The sequence below is a fragment of the Tetrao urogallus genome (genome assembly GCF_951394365.1).
Source record: "Tetrao urogallus genome assembly, chromosome: 1".
NCBI lineage: Eukaryota > Metazoa > Chordata > Aves > Galliformes > Phasianidae > Tetrao > Tetrao urogallus.
Window position 1 is genome coordinate 60,532,494 of NC_136813.1, and position 13,783 is coordinate 60,546,276.

Consider the following 13,783-nt stretch of genomic DNA (forward strand, 5'->3'; position numbering starts at 1 on the left):
AACACGTTCTTTGCTCTACATGTTGTAGGCTTTTGCACTTTTTCATACTCTTATTTCTTTCCCCTCTTCTCTGCTGTATAAAGTTAAGCACTAGCCTGTTAATTTTCTGCTCCTTTGGTTACTGTAGTAAACCGAGTGGAAACTGATAGCCTTGGTCACACAGCTGTACTTGGATGAAGAGATGAAGTCAGGTTATCTGGTCGGACTGTAGTCACTTTTTTATGGGGGAAGAAATTTTTAATATTGATTTATTTATTAATATGCAAATATACTGTACATACAGTTGAATAAATTTATCTTATATCATCATAGGGTTTCTTTGGAGGATAAAGGACGTTAGCTGATGTGGAATTGTGTAGGTTGTGTGCTTAAATGTTTGTTATAACTTAGGCAGACTGAAACTCAGCAGGAATAGGTATCAATACCTGTGGATGACTTTGTGCAATCAAGTTCATGGGAAAGTGGCATAACTGGGAAGAAATCTACAAAGGTGCACTACAAAGATACTGAATTTGTTGCGTTCTGCAAAATGTTCTGTAAACTAATGCTTTTCAGACAGCAGCAAAACTTGTACTGAATTGCCATGATAAATCATTCAGCCATTTTAAAGCAGTTGATGGGCAGCTTTCCACAGGAGAGGCTCAAAAACAGTGACTCAAATAAAATAGTATTTCAAAGTGAAAGCATTTCTTTTAATTTTATAAGTTAATAAATACTAAGCTTAGTGAACAGCATGCAGCTGAGAGTGCCAGTAGGCTGCTTACTGCTTTAGTGTTCCAAATCAGAGTTGAGACTTTCAGCAGAGCAGGTTATTTGCATGGTATCTTCTGGATATGGTCTCAGAAGAGATCTCCTGTTACAGAACGTTGGCTTATGGAACAGCTTTTTCAGTGCTGTTGCAGTCCAGAGTTGGGCAACCAGACTACATCCTGGGGGAGCGGGGAGGAAATACCCATTTCTTTGTCTTGGAAGTAAAAGTCCTTTGGAGCTTTCTTTTTTCCTGAGTCTGAAATCAGAAAAGCATACCTGTTGTATTGACTTTAAAGAAAATAATTAAGTTTTGCAGCTCCCTCTGCCCAGACACTGAAGACAAACTTGATGGAGAGCACCTTCCAAAAGGCATTCGATCTCATTTTTGGTTTGTGGTACAGGTGATTCTCCTGTGTAGCCTTGATAGGAGCAGGTTCTGCATCTCGTATTCCTGATTTCTGAACAACCTGTGTACAAACAGCAATGACAAATTTCTAGTTCTGTGTCTTCAAAATAGTTGCTGGTAGAGGCAGAGGCTTTAGAAAGGTTGGAGAAGCCTGCTGTGTTCGTTGGCACGCCATTCATAGATGCTTCCTTTTGCTGTGAGCATCCGCAGTGTGCTCTGTTTCCATCTAATAGGGAGGTGATAAAGCAGACATCAGTCTCCATGTTAAGACATTCAGGCCATGGAGTAGTGATGAACTCTGTCAACTCGTGTTGCAGTGGAATCGAGATCATGTTATTCAGATCATTAAGAGAATAATTAATTGTTGTGTGGAAAAAATGCATCTTTTTTAATATCTTTTCATCTTTTACAGATTTTCTTCAGGTTTTTACTTTTGATTTAAAATATTGCAGAAACAAATTCTGCTTACAGAAGAAATACATGAATGTGAGCAGTGCTAAGGTAGCAGATTTGCACTCACAGATGACCAACAAGGCAATTATTGTTTGATTTGAGAGATTAGATCTTTTCAGCTCTCCAGGAATGTGGAATGGAAAAAACACTAACATTTGTTTATACGTTTTTCACCTGTTTTTTTTTTTTATTTTATGTTTTTCAGTTAAATTGTGTGCTAGAACTCGTGTGGATGAATTAATGTGTAAGTCCCTCAACAGCAGAATGAAAAAGCCAAATAAGAGTGTGAGGCTGAGGTAGGGCCCAGGAGGGAGATGGCAGGTGAAAAATGCTGTTGCAGTGTGTGTACAGCACTTCAACAGCTGGAATAATACTCAACCAGAGGAGATTGTAGGCTGTGTCAGAGTGGTGTGTGTTACTCTCTGTGTTATAGCCAGGAAATACATGAAAGGTGTCTGCACTGAAGTGCCCTCTGGCAGGGCAGCCACTACACCTCTCAGGCTCTGCGAGGTTAAGCTTGATGCCATCTTTAGGAGTTCTTAGACCTGCCCTTGGGGAAAAGAGATTCAGTCAGAATATTTTTCTTAATGCAGGTCTTGATAAAATATTTCTAGTTCTTCATTTTAACCTTTCTTTGGGTTTTTTTGTTTGTTTGTTTGTTTGGCCAACAAGTGTCCTCAATTTTTGTGTTGAGATCCAAATGGCAGTGCAGATCTCTGTTTTAATGTCACTGGGGGTCTGTGATTCAGGGTGCTGCAGCTGAGGTTAGTTTCTCATACTGCTGCTTCCACGGATAAACACATTTAACCACCTAATTTCTAATTACAGAAACGCTGCACTTCTGACCTTTTTAGTCATCTTCTGTCACGGTGGCTGACGCATACAAAAAGCACTTGTTAACCCACTCTCTATTCTTTCATGCTTTCATATATTCATTCTTCAGCTCATAAAAATTACCTATAATTTCTATGTCATCGTGTGATGTTTTTTCCCCTCCCCAAGGCAGATAGAAGAGAAAAAAGAAAAAGGAGGAAAAAAAAAAAAGTCCATAATCTGATGCTGTGTTCGAATGAATAGCCATATGCTTATGACTACAGAGAATTTCAGATTTTAATTTCTATGATTTAAAGAGGTAAAGTTACCATGTCAATAATAGTACAAGGATAACGGGCTGTAAGTGTGGGAGAAAACAAATTTTGTTTTACAGAGCACATCACACGTATCTACAGGCTGCTTCAGGCAGCATTGTGGCTTCTGGGCTACAGGGGGAAATTGTACTTAGTGCCCACACTCCCAGTTCCAAAAGCTCTAACTTGTGTCACAGTTCTAACACTAAATTGTTGTGGGTGTAAGTCTGGAGAGTTCGGGATGTTCCTTAGCATCACTTAAGCACATCAACAGCATGAAACCTGAATAACATCAGCTGTGGAAAGGTGGGGGTAGGGATGGGGAGTACGTATGTTTTGAGACCTCTGTTAGATGTTGGAAAACGCAAGCATTATCCTAACTGTCTACTTAGTCCTGCAAATAGGAGATTTTTGTTATGACTCCTATCCCAACTGACATTAAAAATGTTATTTTCTACAGTTGTCAGAGGTAAATTCATTTAATTACCCTTCTCTATTTGCTTAGATCTGACTCTACTGTAACCAGTACCTTTCTATTGAGTTGCCCTACTATTGCCTCTACTGTTCTTCTTTTCCTGCTGTACAAAACGTTAGAGCTTATGCCCTGTGAGCACTGATAATTAAACGTGCTGCTATTTTTAAAGGACAAAAGAAAGGTCATGATGTTCTGTGATGTTTGATTATAAAACTAAGTCCCTTGCATTAAATTGCTCTGATGGAAATCTGTACTGTTAATGCTTTCTGAATTAATGATTATGTTGGTGAACAGCAGTATGCGAGATGTACAAATGTATAAATATGTTAATTTGTAATAAAAATTCTTTTAATTACACTTGCTATTCATTCATGGATGCGTAGGCATGGGGATGTGAATGGCCGAGTGAAGGACAAGGATTTCTTCACTTAGAGAACTCATTCAGTCCCTGACAGACCAAGGGGGTCAAATGGAAGGGCTGAATTCAGTAGCTGCATGGTGTCCATGAAAACCAATGGGTGTTCTTCAGCACTGGTAGATTTTACTGAATCTGGATGTTTTCACCTATTCCAGTGAAAGTAGCCACTGCCATTAAAGATTTGGGAAGCCTGAATGTGCTCTACGGAGCCAAAGTCATCTCTTCTGTGATTTAAGTCCATGGTTATGCTAGTGGATATGTGGGCAGAAATAGGTGCTGCTTCTCTGATTTTCAGCTGCTTTGAACCTGCTGCCTGGGCAGTTTTCTGGCCTTCTCTGGAAATCTAGACTCTTGTGTTGTCTTTTTTTTTCTTTTTTTCTTTTTTCTCTCCTTGTTCAAGCTTTTGGGGGAGTATCCTGTCTGTCTGTTGTGAGCTCAGCTCCATCTCCTTGGAGCTGCTTGGTGCTCATGAAACAGACGATAAAGTAGGCAGCAGCCTGGGGCAATTTCTGCTAGGGAACGTGGTCCTAATGATGCTATGGGTTTCTGTGGGATGCTGAAGACAAGCTGTTCACCATGTAACTGATGGAAGTACCATAAACTTGACTGTACTGACAGGGTTCCTTGTTTCGCAGTTTGTTTGCACTCATTTGGCAAGGTTCCTGCAGCCCCATCAGGCTTGGATTATTTGTTTGGCTGAAGCAAAGGCTTTTTGGGTATGTTGGGGGGGTCCTCAGAAGCCTCTTACAGAGCGTGTTTGAGATGCAGAGACTGGAGTACAGCCTAATGCTGGAAGGATTGCAAAGCAAAAAATCCTTAAGACTGGAAGGGATGTCTCAGATCACCCAGTCCAACTGACCACGTCCCTCAGTGTCACATCCACACATTTCTTGAACACCTCCAGGGATGGTGACTCCACCACCTCCCTGGGCAGCCTGTGCCACTGCCTCAACACTCCTCCTGAGAAGAAATTGTTCCTAATATCCAACCTGAACCTCCTTTGGTGCAACTTAAGGCCATTACCTCATTGCATTACTGCAACAAGAATGGAAATGCAAAAAGGCAGCATCAAAAAGAAAAAGGCAAAAAGAATCAATTGTGGCTTTTGCACAGTGAAAGTTCAGTCTGTTTTGCCTCTAGACAGAGGAAAATAGTCCATGCTAATCACCCAGATGGCAGCTCCTTCCAAGGCAATCAATAGAGCATCACCGTTCTGGCAGCAATGGGCCCCAGGGGCTCAGTCCAAACCCAGCAGCCCTAGCTGCAGGACAGCACAAGGTCAGAAGGCCAGTGGTGCCAATGGCACGCCGATGGCTGAACACCAACAGGTTTCCAGTAGGTAATGAGGCTGATGATAACAGTGCCTCAAAAGCTGATAGCAGTCAGGAGCAATGCTGTCAGTGCCAGTAACACCCTGAAGGCACTGCCTTGTCTGTGCGTAGCTGACTGTCACTGTTGTGTTGAAATCAGGAAAACTTGGGCTGTTTGGGTTCTCCAGATACGGTACAGCCCAAGCCTGACTCACAGCAGGGTCAGCCTGGGTTTGGGTTGGCTGTATGGTTCCAGGCCATTGCTGACAAGACTGGACCTAGAGTGGAGTCAGGTCTTCTCCAGAGGAAAGCAATGCTTAAGCATCCAAAAGCGTCTGTGGCACCTAAACAGCTAAAAGGTGCCTCTGCTTTTAAGGGCTGTTTTTTATTTTTCAGGTAATACAGAAGATTTCAATAAAAGGCGATTTCTGGAAGAGAATGAGGCTCTTTGAGATTTGCAGGAACTATAGCTGACAGCAGCTCCAGGAGCATCTGTTTGATGCTTCTTTGACTTGGACAGGGCATATTCAAGTAACATGTCAGTTCTTTGCCTCTATCTGAAAGTCACAGACTGTAATCTCTTCAGCATGCAATGTGGCTCAGGAGTGTCCTGCCAGAAGCTGCCAGAGTTTGACGTAAGTATGGTTTTTTCTGCTTGAACCTTAAGCAACTGAAGATGAGATGAAGGCAGGATGTACTTATATTTGCTTTTAAAAAAATGTTCTGTACAGGAGGTTTGCATTTGCAAAGGGAAAAAGAATTTCAGTACTTAGTGAACAGTTTTAACTTTTCAAATCTCATTTCAGAGTATTTCTGTGGCCTGTCTTACGTACTAATTTGTCAGGGAGTCTGTTTAATGTTCCCCTCTTACAAACCCTCCTGAAAGCTCTTGTTCTAGATAGCTGCCTCTAGGTCCTCTAGTGACCAGGACGTGATAGGAGCAGAAATTGTTCTGATAGCAGTTTTCATTCTCAGTGTTAAATGGCCTAGAAATGTGATGGTTGAATACAACAGCTACCAACCAGATGAATCTCAGTGCTGGAGGAGGGAGAAACTCTCATTTAGCTGCAACTAATTATCGATACCTTGGTGTCCTACACTTGTGCTTTCTCTGCCTGTCTGATATCAAGTTGCTTGAATCACAGAATGGTTTGCATTGGAAGGGAGCTCAAAGCCCACCCAGTCCCACCCTCTGCCATGGGCAGGACTGCCCCCCACCAGCTCAGGCTGCCCAGGTCCCCATCCAACCTGGCCTTGAGCACCTACAGGGATGGGGCACCACAGCTTCTATGGGCAGCTGTGCCAGCGCCTCACTGCCCTATGAGTGAAGGATTTCCTCCTAGAATCTAACCTAAACCTGCCCTCTGTTAGTTTAAAACAATTCTCTCTTGCCCTATCATTATTGGATCGTGTAAAATGTCAGTTCCCCCTCCTGCCTGTGAACTCTCTTCAAGTACTAAAAGGCTGTGATCAGGTCTCCCCAGAGCCTTCTCTTTTCCAAGCTAAACAAGCCCAGTTCCCTCAACCTTTCCTCATAGGAGAGGTGCTCCAGCCCTCTGATCATCTTAGTATCCCTCCTCTGGACACACTCCAAGAGCACACTGGAATGCTATCAAGGGTCTTCTTTCCTTCTCCACTCCTTGCCCTGTCCCACCTCTACAGCATGACCACTGTGTTTACCATCTCCATTATCAGTACTTTGAAGCACGTGGTCTGTGTTCATACAAGGTCTACATGTGCAGATCTTGCACTATAAGCTCATTAACTTGCCCTTTCCAAAGATACCGAGTGTGTTTCCCACATTCCACCTCATCTAGTGTTTTAGAAAACATCACATTACTTCCTTCTATTAATTCAGAAACAGTGAGAAGAATCCCACTCCCACATAAAGTGTCAAGGATCTCATCCGGTGTGCCTAAGTTCAAAACCAAAGTCATCCCTCAATTATTTCATTGCTTTAATTACTCCTATTCCATATTTAAGGCTCAGCACAATTGGGATTTGCTTTTGAAGAGCTGATTCAAGAGAACAAATACAAGAATGAGGTCTGGGAGGTCTGTGAACAATCACACAGGGAGCGAGAGGGAGCATTTGGAAGGAAAATAGAGGAAGGGATCAGCATGCTGTGCTTTAACAGGATAGAAGTTGCAGAAATGGCACCAGGCATCCAGAGGACGGTGAGTGGCAGGATGAAGAAAGGAATGAAAGCAAGGCAGAAGAGGGGAAGAGGTGAAAGAAAAATAAGATGATGCTGCCAGTGCCCACCCAAATTTTAGGGCAGCGTTTCCAGCTGGAGACTGTGCTTCCAGCTGTGGCTTTATCATCATTGCCCAAAGAATCAGATACGATCTCCATCCTCCTGCCATTGCCCTTCCTCCTTCCTCTCCTGTTCCCTGTGCCTCACTCAGACTGCAAGACCTGTGCTGTCGTCTGAAATGCAGCATTGCTCTTTTTGCTCCTCCCTCTCAGTAAGTGGCTAGAAGGCGCCAGGCATATCCTCAACAATCTCAAGATATTTCTTGGTTTAGATATATACAAAAAAGATAATAACAAGTCTACTTAATAAATATGAAACAGACTTAATGCCACCTAATCACTGCACCTGTACCAAAAGGCAGAAGGAAAAATATAATTAAGATTCCAGAATTAGACAGGGGGCAAGAACAGCCTAATAATAGCTACTTCACCAATAGGCACAGCAGTTATAATTGGAAAATTAAGTGTGACTGCACTGGTGGAAGCCATGTGAGCAGCAAGTATTAACTGACCTTGTGACAACCTGCATAACAGCTTCGCTTCATCACCCATCTTTTTCAATTTCCTCCTTGCAAAAGATTAGCAGGGTTCTCCCTTAGAAGAAAAAGATGACTTGGCTTCATGATGGAGTTAGCAGCTTAAGGCAGCTTGTGGCATTTCATATGGGTAAGTGTGGTTTTCAGATCTATGCAGACAACAGATGATTCCCATTCGTTCTTCAGTGTGACTGAGCCATGACCTGCTGTTGGTGTGCATTTGCATTCAGCAATTGTTCTGTCTGAGAGATGGTGTGGGCTCCTGGGCTTTGGGAGCTGCTGCTAGCCAGGCAGGGCTTGGAGCTTGTCTTTGCCTAGAGACTGGTGTGGGGACATGGGAATCTGCCAGCAGCTTATGCACAGGTAAGGACAAGATTTCTCTATTTACAGCACTAACACTTCTGAAACTTATTTACATTTCCCAGTACTGTCTTTAGACAATTTTTCCTTCCCCTCTATTCTTTGGTGGTTACTTACAAGGTGAAGGATCTCCTGGTAGACATATTTTATCTACCAGGACAGGTGCTGTGGAAATCTGTGCTGTTCACACCTTCTGTTGTCTTCAGTAGTATTCACTGCTTGTTGTGGTTTAACCCAGCAAGTGTCTGAGCACCACACAATTGTTTGCTCATTTCCCCCTTCCCAGTAGGATGGGGGGAGAGAATCAGGAAAACAAAGTGGAACTTATGGGTTGAGATAAAACTATTTACTAAGATAGAGGAAAGGGAAAATATAAAAGTTATGTCTATATACATATGTCTATATGTGAATGTATATAACAAGTGATGCACAAGCAATTGCTCACCATCTCCCAACCAGAGCCCAGCTAGCCCCTGAGCAGTGGAACAGAGAGAGATGCACTCAACACCCTTCAAAACTCCTTCCTCATGATGTTGTTTGGTACGGAATATCCCTTCAGCCAGTCTAAGTCAGCTATCCCAATTCTGTTCCCTCCCAGCTCCTTGGGCCCTTCACTGAGAATGACCTTGGCTCTGTACAGCACTGCTTAGCAGCAATCATAAACATCAATGTGTTATCAACATTGTTTTTCCCCTAGAACAAAAGCATAGCATCATATCAGACACTCTGAAGAAAACAGTTCCATCACAGCTGAAACTAAGGCACTGCTCTAACAGTTATTCAGCCAAACAGGCCAGTTCAATACATTTTTAAAAGGCAATTGCGCCACCAGCTTTGTCAGTACACAACTTTGAAAACAAAAGGACTCTATGAAGAGCATTACATTGATTCAGATCCCAGAATACTTTTATGGAACTATGTTATAATAAGTAACTATGAATAGCAACTCAGCATTGCAAAGTTCTGTATTTTCAATGAATGTGAGGTCAAGGAGGGGGTAATATTGCAAGGAGAGAGTCTGCGTGCATTCAGGGGAAGTGTTAGAGGCTTTTGAGGTCTTCTTCAACAGCTTTGGGTTGAAAAGGTAAAAAAAAAAATTACTGACTTTCTGAGGAAATTTTTCTCTGATTATGAGATTCAAAGCAGAAACATTTTTTTCTGAAGGGTACACAGAGCTGAGCGTTGCAAGGACCTGCAGGCATGAACACATCAGTTTTGGACACAAACTTAGCAATTCCTCCTCTGTTCACATGTGCTGGGGTTTGCCTGTGGGCAAACATTTTATTAGATCTGTGGAGCAGACAGATTCCAGTCTGCTGCTGATGTCAGTCATCCTCTGACTGCCCCCTGCACATTAGGACGAGCTCCCATACCTTGCTGCCGGCATACCGGAGCATCTGCTGCCCCTGTGGATGCATTGCTGCATCCCTGAGCACACAACTTGCCATTCCCCATTACACAAACTCCACGCTGTGCATTAATCCAGGAGCTTCCATACTGGTCCTCTGAAGTGCAGCCAGGAATGGTGCACAGACTGTCATATACCTCATCTCTATTATTTTTAGTTTCAATAAACAGAAAGCTGGACACAGCATCTTTTCTTTTAAGTTCCTCATGCATCGTGGTCATACTCTGCCTTTCAAAGTGTCAATCAAAATGAATCATTTCATTTTCCATCACTCTGCAGCAGAAGAAGAGTGTCCTGTACCCTACGCATCCTTTTGGGCCACCCCTTTCATGGTGTCTACAGAAATGGTACTGAGGACATGAAGGAGTGCTGCTCTCTGTGCATTTAAATACAATGTAGGGCCTTGTCTCAAGATGCGAGAGGCTAGAAAGGTGGACCCAGGTGAACGTGATGAGGTTCAACACAGCAAAGTACAAAGTTTTGCACTTGGGCTGGAGGAATCCCAGGCATCCATACAGACTGGAAGGAGCAGCCCTTGAGAGCAGTCCTGCGGAGAAGGATTTGGCGGTCTTGATGGATGAAAAGCTTAACATAAGCCAGCAGTGTGCTCTTGTGGCTCGGAAGGCAAATGGTATCCTGGGCTCCATCAGAAGAGGGGTGGCCAGCGGGGACAGGGAGGTGATTGTGCCTCTCTACTCTGCTCTTGTGAGGCCCCATCTGGAGTACTGTGTCCAGGTCTGGAGCCCCAGCACAAGAAAGACAGGGAGCTGTTGGAGAGGGTCCAGAGGAGAGCCACAAAGATGGTCAGGGGGCTGGAGCACCTCCCCTACAAAGACAGGCTGAAGGAGCTGGGCTTGTTCAGCCTGGAGAAAAGAAGGCTGCGGGGTGACCTCACTGCAGCCTTTCAGTACCTAAACGGAGCCTACAAACAGGAGGGGAATCAACTCTTTGAAAGGGTTGATAACAGCAGGACAAGGGGATATGACTTTAATTTGAGGGAGGGAAGATTTAGGCTGGATGTCAGGGGGAAGTTCTTTACAGAGAGAGTGGTGAGGTGCTGGAACAGGCTGCCCAGAGAGGTTGTGGATGCCCCGTCCTGGAGGTGTTCAAGGCCAGGTTGGATGGGGCCCTGGGCAGCCTGGTCTAGAATTAAATGTGGAGGTTGGTAGTCCTGCGTGTGGCAGGGGGTTGGAGATTCATGATCCTTGAGGTCCCTTCCAATCCTGGCCATTCTGTGCTGTGCGCTCACTACTGTGTTCATAATAGGTTTCTTTATTTTAGATGCACACACTTTGCCTGGCAGCCTAACCTGTTCAGCACTAGCAAAGTAGCAAAGGGGCTTTTTTCTTATGGGGAAATGAATATTTTCTGTTTTTATGACCACAGAACAAGAGTTTATATCATTAATATCAGTGTAGCAAAAACTCACTTCCAAGTACTCAGCCACTACAATTTTATATTTAACAATACCTAAACCTCCTCTTCTACATGTGTGAATATACAGTAAGTCTCTGCTGGTAGCTCCATTAACCTCTTCTGGCTCCATTAATTTTGCCCACTTTTTTTATCACTTCCTCCGGAATCCTTTGCCTCAGATGCAAATAACTCCCAGTGGAAGATGGCCTATGCTAAAAACTGGCTTTTCATCCCTGAATAAGGGTCCATGCAAATTAGCTGCTCAGCTAAAATCCAGCTTGCTAAATACCAGTGAAATTATATTGTGGAAACAGATCCCCATAACCTGCCTTCGCTTCTAGCCAGCACTTGTCAGACATGATCACAACAATAGCAAATTAACTTCAGAAAAAAAAAGCCCTGACAGGGCAAAGATACTCGGGCAATATTCAAATGAACCACTTAACCTTTTGGTACTAAAAGCTTCCTGCAATAATGAAACATTAGTCATTAACTAAATGTGCTTTGTTAAATATTAGACAAGAGAGCACATTCAATTTAGATCTCACATACACTTAGCAATAAAGAGCCATCTGTGTTGAACACAATCTCCAGGACAGGAAGCGTGCCGTGGATGGCACTCCAGTCTATAAAGCTCCGATGTGTCGGGAAAAGGCACAGCAACCAGCACATCATGGAAAAAAAAGCAATGCAGAAGGGAGAATAAGCCTATTTATGAGATTATTCCTCCTCTCCAGAATTATCCATCTGGAGCACAAGGGAAAAACTGAAGTTAGCTGGTGGGCAGACAAGGAAAACTCTGCTCAAAGCAGGGCGTTACCTTTGCGAAACCCAGCTACAAAGAGTTGTAAGTATCATAGAATCGTTAAGGTTGGAAAAGACCTCTCGGATCATCCAGTCCAACCATCATTCAGTCCAACCATCAGCCCACCCCCACCATGCCCACTGACCTCGTCCCTCAGAGCCACATCCACACGGTTCTGGAACGCCTTCAGGGACGGTGACTCTTCCTGGGCAGGAGGGAGAAAAGAGAAGGCGAACATCTGAGATGTACAGCATTTTATTTCTTCCTTTTTAACATGCACATTAATCAACCCACAAATTCACATTAAAACAAGAAGCATTATTTGGCTGGCAAAATTTTTTCAATTGCCTTTTTTTTTACTGCTTCACTGTATTTCAGAAAGTGCCTTAGACAGCTCCTGACCAACACCCAGTACAAGTGCCATCTCGTTTAGCATTAATGAAATTGCTCTGAGCAAGGTCAACTGTTTCATATTGTTCTGTCAAGACAAGAAAATGCATAAGCACTAAGATTTGAAAGGTTTCAGCCCTTTTGAGAATCCTCTCTGTAAGGATCACTACAGTCAGATGTCTCAGCAGGAACAGCAAGAAAAATATGTAGCAAGAGGAACAAAGTCCTACAGCGTACAGATATTTTCTTAACTATATTAAGGCCTTTGGACTCAGAAAAAATGCCTTTCCATTCAATGCTTTTCAATTTCTATGGAGTCCTTTAGAGGGCTCCTTGTCAGCACTTGAAAATCTAGGGTGTTCTTTAGTTCCTTATTTGTGGCCTAGATCCAAACCCGTAACAAAACAGTTCATATTTAGACAACAACAAAACTAAGTTTTGGGAAACAAAATATAAAAAACCAAATACAACTATTAAAAACCATGAGCCGCCATTTCTGCATATTTTTGGTTTTTCTGCTAGCTGGTTTTGCCCCATTCTTTCCAAGGACAGAGATTATCTCAAAGTCTTGGAAAGTCTACAGAAATAGTGCCAAGGTGAATCACAGGAGATCTTAGCTGGAAGATGCTAGACAGAAAGATGTGTCTTAAAAACAGGTGGAAAATAGGAAGACAGGATTTGCCAGAGTTTATCCCAAGTATTTTTTTCCTTTCATCTACTTAAGTCACCCTTGCCATCCACGGTGAAGAGCTGAGAATACATTAAACAAAATGTAAAGCTGAACAGTCCTTGTCACAGTACATTATGATATGATGATAGTGCTTTCTCTGAATTGTTCTATTAGGAAAGCTATTCTGAGGGGAAAAAAATGGTTAGCAGTCAAAATATTAGGAAGAATTCTTTGCAAATGCCACCTTTAAAAGTCTACCAGAATAGCTATTGAGAATGTACATACATGGAATAACAATATAGATTTAAAAAAAAAATGAGTAGCTTTACTCTGATATCTATCTTTAGCTGAACTTAAGTGAAAAATTCAATCTATTAATTAATATGTTAACAGGGCTAAGGGCAAAAAGATAGGTTTCTAGAAGCATTCAAGTTTTTGGCCGGTTATTAACAGCTGTATTAAAGGAAACTACCAAACTGAGTCCATAACTGAGGACATATGCATACACCCAGAAATACAGACAGGAAATAACCTGAAGAATAGGAACTGTGGGGTCACCCATCCGACTTCAGCCACAGAGATACAACTGCGTAGTGTGAAGACAGGACTTCAGTCCTAAAGGGTTCACTCCAGGTGATCAATGAACAGAAATGGTTTCAGGAACTCATAAAAGTTATTTGCATTATGGCAACTGCTCTTACAGACGCACAAGTCTCTACATTCCATGGACAACAGCACTCAGCATAGAGAGCTCAGAATCACAGATACTGAAAATCACTCCATGAAGGCCACTCCTACTTCAGACCACTTTCAGAAGTGCCCTTCTTTATCTACTTCTATTAAATCAACAGCTTTTTACTTTTTCCCAGGTCCACTCTATTCAGCACATTTCCATGGGGACTCTTTGTCCAGCCCTTCCTGGCTCCTTTCTGAAATTCCTGTTAACATCAGCAGGCTAACATTAGATTCTGGCAATTATTACCAACAAATGCTTCTAATGTTA